The following is a 6,505-nucleotide window of genomic DNA, read 5'->3' on the forward strand; positions in this document are numbered from 1 at the left end:
AAAAAGCTTCAAATTAAGGAGGTAAAACCCACTCGTATTTCTCTTCAACTTGCTGATCTTTCTATTAAATTACCTGTGGGTGTTGTTGAGGATTTACTTGTTAAAGTAGGACCATTTATTTTTTCTGTTGATTTTGTTATATTAGACATGGAAGAGGAGGTAAAATCCTCTATTATACTTGGTAGACCCTTTTTAGCTACAGGTCGAGCTCTGACTGATGTGCAAAAGGGTGAATTAACCCTGAGGGTCAATGAAGAACATGTGTTCCTCAATATTTTTGAAGCTCTCAAGCACCCTAATGATTCTGAAGGGTGTATGAAAATAGATGTTATTGAACCACTTGTTCAAGAGGTATTGAAAGCTGAGGTACTTGACGACATTCTGGATCCTATTTCTGAGTATGAATTAGTGTAAGTTGATGATTCACCACCTCAAAAGGCTATGGTTCACACGCCTAAAGCAGAGGAGGAAGCCCCCAAGCTTGAGCTCAAACCTTTACCTCATTCTCTGAAATATGTATTCTTGGGTGAAAATGATTCCTATTCGGTGATTATTAGCTCTTCCCTAAAGCCTGAAGAGGAAGAGGCGCTTGTTTCAGTGCCCAAGAGCCATAAAACAGCTCTTGGGTGGACCATTAGTGACTTGAAGGGGATTAGTCCAACCAAGTGTATGCACAAGATCCTTCTTGAAGATGATGCTAAACCAGTTGTGCAACCACAAAGGAGACTCAATCCAACCATAAAAGATGTGGTCCAAAAGGAGGTAATGAAATTATGGGAAGCAGGTATTATTTACCCTATTTCTGACAGTCCTTAGGTAAGTCCTGTGCAGGTAGTTCCCAAGAAAGGAGGGATGATAGTGATCAAGAATGAAAAGAATGAGTTTATTCCTACAAGAACAATCACAGGATGGAGAATGTGTATAAACTACAGGAAGCTTAACACTGCTATAAGGAAGGATCATTTCTCCTTGCCTTTCATTGATCAAATGCTTGAGAGGTTAGCTGGTCATTGATAAACCCCATTTTTAGGGTTTATCTTGTATTGAATTTAGAGTGTTTTGATAACCTTTTGTCACATTTAGCCTATGAATTAGCATGGTTTTGTTATCTCTCCCATATTTGTGCTTAAGTGTAAAAACATGCTTTTTAAGCCTTATTTTGATGAATTCTAATTCCTCCTTGATTCCATAAGATGCCTTGATGTGTTTGCTAGTAATTCCAGGATTGAAATAGGCTAGGCATGGATCAAAGGAGCAAGGAAGGAAGCATGCAAATGGAGAGAAGCACAAAAGACAAAAGAATTGATCTCAGCCAAGCACGCGCACGCGCACAAGGCGCTCGCGCGCACATTGCAGAATCGGCCAGGGACGCGCACGCGTACCGTGCGCGCACGCGTCGATGACCGCACATGACTTCATTAATGCAACACGTGCCTGGCGATTTGAGAGGGTTTCTGAACCCATTTTGCCGCCAAATGCTGATAGAAAGGAATAAAAGAATCAAGGATTGAGGGGAAGGCATCATTATTGAATCTAGGGAATCATATAGCATAATTAGGATTAGTTTAGAGTTAGTTTTTAGAGAGAGAAGCTCTCACTTCTCTCTAGAATTAGGATTAGGTTTAGGTTAATCTCTCTTCTTCTTAGATCTAGGTTTAATTCATGCTTTGATTCACTTTTCATTTACCAAATTCTTAATCTTCTCCTCCTCCTCTTTCTAGTTATGTGCTTTAATAATTGTAATTCTTCATTTTGTTTTGGATAGATTGTTGTTCTTTTATTTTCTTTCAATAATGAAATTTGAGGTAATTCATGATAATTGTGATTTCCTTGATTGTTGTTGTTAATTCTTTGCAATAATTGTTGTTAGATTCTATTTTTGTTCTCAATTTACTATGCTTTTCTTTTGTACCTTCCAAGTATTTGATGAAATGCTTGGTTGGATTTTAGTGTAGGTTTTGTTCCTCTTGGTCTAGGTAGAGTAATTAGTGACTCTTGAGTTATCTAATTCCTTTGTTGATTGATAATTAGAAGTTGCTAATTGATTTGAATGCCTCTAAAGCTAGTCTTTCCTTTAGGAGTTGATTAGAACTTGAGGAATCAAATTGATTCATCCACTTGACTTTCCTCCATGGTTAGAGGTTGACTAAGTGGGAGTAATACACAATTCTCATCACAATTGAGAAGGATAACTAGGATAGGACTTCTAGTTCTCATATCTTGCCAAGAGTTCTATTAGTTGTTAGTTTATTTTCATTGCCATTTATTTTCATGCCTCTTATCAAAACCCCAAAATAACTCACAACCAATAACAAGACACTTTATTGTAAATCCTAGGGAGAACGACCCGAGGTCCAATACTTCGGTTTATAAATTTAGGGGTTTGTACTTGTGACAAACAACTTTTTTGTATAAAAGGATTATTGTTTGGTTTAGAAACTATACTTTACAACGAGATTTTATTAATGAAATTCTAAACCGTCAAAAATCCAATCATCAGTCATGCTTTTTATTATTTTCTAGATGGATATTCTGGATATAATCAAATTGCAGTGGACCCTCAAGATCAAGAGAAGATAGCATTCACATGCCCCTTTGGAGTATTTGCCTACAGAAGAATGCCATTTGGACTTTGTAATGCTCCAACAACTTTTCAAAGGTGTATGCTTTCAATTTTTGCTGACATGGTTGAAAAGTTTATTGAGGTAGTTATGGATGACTTTTCTGTTTTTGGTAATTCTTTTGAATCCTGCCTTAAGCATTTATTTCTTGTCTTGAAACGGTGTCAAGAATCAAACCTTGTTTTGAATTGGGAAAAATGTCATTTTATGGTCACAGAAGGTATTGTTCTTGGACACCGGATTTCAAGTAAGGGGATTGAGGTTGATAGAGCAAAGGTGGAGGTAATTGAAAAATTACCACCACCAGCTAATGTTAAGACAGTTAGGAGTTTCTTGGGCCATGCAGGCTTTTATAGGAGATTTATAAAGAACTTTTCTAAAATTGCTAAACCATTGAGCAACCTGTTGGTTATAAATGTCTGCATGCTTTTGAAACTCTGAAAGCAAACCTTACCTCTGCTCTCATTATAGCTCCCCCTGACTGGGATTTACCATTTAAATTGATGTGTGATGCCAGTGACTTTGCTATAGGAGCTATTTTAGGACAGAGGTATGGCAAGCTTGTACATGTCATTTATTATGCTAGCCGTGTGTTAAACGATGCTCAAAATAATTACACAACTATAGAAAAAGAATTATTAACTATTGTGTATGTTGTTGATAAGTTTAGGTCCTATTTAATTGGTTCTAAGGTTATTGTTTATACTGATCATGTTACTTTGAAGTACCTTCTAACCAAATAGGATTCTAAACCAAGATTAATCATATGGGTGTTGCTCCTTCAAGAGTTTGATATTGAGATAAAAGACAGGAAAGGGTCAGAAAATCAAGCAGCTGACCATCTCTCCAAAATTGAGCCTGAAGCAGGAGTACAACCACCCACAGCTGTGACTGAGACATTTCCGGATGAGCAATTGTTCCTCATTCAGCAGGCTCCATGGTTTGCAGACATTGCAAATTACAAGGCCATGAGTTTTATCCCAAAGGAGTACAGTAGGCAACAAGTAAAGAAGTTATTGACTGATGCGAAGTACTACATTTGGGAGGAACCATACCTTTTTAAAAGTGTTCAGATGGTATCATCCGGAGATGTGTCTCAGATGAAGAAACACAACAGATTCTTTGGCACTGTCATGGTTTTGATTATGGAGGCCACTTTGGTGGTGAAAGGACATCTACAAAAGTCCTTCAGAGTGGGTTTTACTGGTCGACTCTCTTCAGGGACGCAAGAGCGTTTGTGAAGCACTGTGACAGATGTGAAAGAGCCACGAATCTCCCTACCAACCATGAAATGCCACAGCAGGGAATTCTTGAGGTTGAGTTGTTTGATGTGTGGGGTATTGATTTCATAGGACCTTTTCCACCCTCACATTCAAACAACTATATTCTAGTGGCAGTTGACTATGTGTCCAAGTGAGTGGAAGCTGTGGCTTTACCCACCAATGATGACAAGGTGGTAATGAGCTTTCTTCAGAGATATATCTTTAGCCGATTTGGTGTCCCAAGGACACTCATTAGTGATGGAAGAAGCCACTTCTTCAACAGACAGCTGGACTCTCTTCTACAGAGATATGGAGTCCTTCATAAAGTGGCAACCCCCTATCACCCTCAGACAAGTGGACAGGTTGAAGTTTCCAACAGGGAACTCAAAAGGATTCTAGAGAAGACCGTCAGTGTTTCAAGAAGGGACTGGTCTAGGAAGCTTGATGATGCTCTCTGGGCATACCGAACAGCTTACGAGACTCCCATTGACATGTTCCCTTATCAGTTGGTCTATGGCAAAGCCTGTCACTTGCCAGTTGAGCTGGAACATAAAGCTTACTGTGCAATCAGGTATCTAAATCATGATTCAGAAGCTGCAGGAATTAAGCGAATGCTTCAGTTAAATGAGCTTGATGAATTCAGATACTCATCCTATGAGAATGCCAAGTTCTATAAAGAGAGAACCAAGTTATTGCATGACAAGAAAATTGCCATCAGAGTCTTTGAGCCAGAACAGAGAGTGCTTCTGTATAATTCAAGGCTCAAATTCTTTCCCGGGAAGCTGAAATCCCGGTGGTCAGGACCGTTTGGGGTTACCAAAGCTTTACCATATGGTCATGTGGAAATATAGGAAGAGAATTATGACAGAAAATTTACAGTGAATGGCCAGAGGTTGAAGTACTGTCTTGGAGGCGAGATCGATCGCCAGAGGTCCGCTCATCTGCTGAATTAGCAGAACTGACCGTCAAGCTAGTGACGTTAAAGAAGCGCTTGTCGGGAAACAACCCAATAATTTCGTATCCTTAGTTATTTTCGTAGAAGTAGTTTTCTTATTTATTTGATTTTTATTGAGTTTTATCTTATCATGCAGCTATTTCAGAACAGGAACCGAAAAAAAAGGGGGGAAGGAGGAGGAAACTTACCCGAGAGATGAGCAAGAATGGCGCTGGAACTATGCTTTGTGCACAAACAAGACCACGTGTACGCGTACCTCACGCGTGCGCATTGTTTGCGCCTTTAGCCATCCACGTGCGCGCGTCCCAGACGCGTACGCGTGACCTTGAAAATCGGCGTAAATAGGTGTTTTTGGCAAAGAGTTGTGCTGGCTTGGGGTTGGAAGTGTGTTAGACGCACAAACTTGTTCACACGTACACGTCCCTCACGCGTACGCGTCGCTTGCGCTTTCAGCAGTCCACTCGTACGCGTCCCTGACGCGTACGCGTCGCCCTAGAAATTGGCGTAAATGGGTGCACGACCGAGAGTTGTTCTGGCCCCGTGCTGGTACTGTGCTAGCCGCGTAATTTAGACCACGTGTACGCGTCGCCCTCACCATATGGCCACCCACGCCGCCCTGTTTTTCATTCTTTCCCTTTCAAATCCTAATTCTCTCTTGTTCTTTTATCTTTTTCTTCTTCTTTCATCATAATATTCTTTTCTTCTTGTTTTTAGTTCTTTTTTTCTTGAGGACAAGCAAACCTTTAAGTTTGGTGTTGACGCTTCGCTTATGGCTTTTCTGTTTAGCACCAAAGGGGGATGAATGTTCTTCATGGAGGAATGAGATGACCACCAGCATAACTGAGGTGGTTGAATTTCTTTCATTCTATTTCTCTTTCATTCCTATTTTGTTGTCCTCTATTTTCTGTTGCTTTGATTGCCTGCATGATCTTTAGTACTTTTAGTTCTTAGATTTAGATTTAATTATAATAAATTATCTCATGTACCACTCACTAAGCTTGAATCTAAAAAGAAAAGAATTTTAGTGATGTATTGCATGAGAAATTGAGTTATATTTAAGAGTAGTCTTATTTACTTAAATGTGGTGGTATTATTTGTGATTTTGAATGCATGATATGAACAGTGCATAGTTGAATTTGAATTAAAGGATGTTGATGTACAAGGAATAGAAATCTAGAAAGTTATTATGAATTCTCTGAAATAAGTAAAAGTTTAATCCTTGAAACAAAAGAAACAGCAAAATAAAAATAATAATAATAATAATAATAATAATAATAATAATAAAAATAATAAAGAAGCAAGGTTCAAGACTCTGAGCATCAATGACTAGGAAAGTCAGACATGATTAAAAGCTCAAAGAGTTATTTCTTTAGTCATATGCTTGTGGTGTAATTGTGTCAAGTAATCCTTGAGACAGAACACTTAGAGTCGAGACCAAGTGCGTTTAACAGAGTATGCTAAAGGCTTTGAGCACTACTGTCTGGGAGTAACCGAAAGAAAAATCTGAACTTAAAGAGAGTTCCCAAGTTAAGTGCTTGTGGTGTTTCTGTATCAAGTAACCCTTGAGACAAAACATTTAAAGTCACAGCTAGGCTCAAGGTGCAAAGCACCAAAGAAAAAATAAATTAAAGAAAATTATGCTGTGTTCAAGGATTAAATTGGAGTAT

Source organism: Arachis duranensis, chromosome 7, assembly GCF_000817695.3.
Source record: "Arachis duranensis cultivar V14167 chromosome 7, aradu.V14167.gnm2.J7QH, whole genome shotgun sequence".
In the NCBI taxonomy this organism is placed as follows: domain Eukaryota; kingdom Viridiplantae; phylum Streptophyta; class Magnoliopsida; order Fabales; family Fabaceae; genus Arachis; species Arachis duranensis.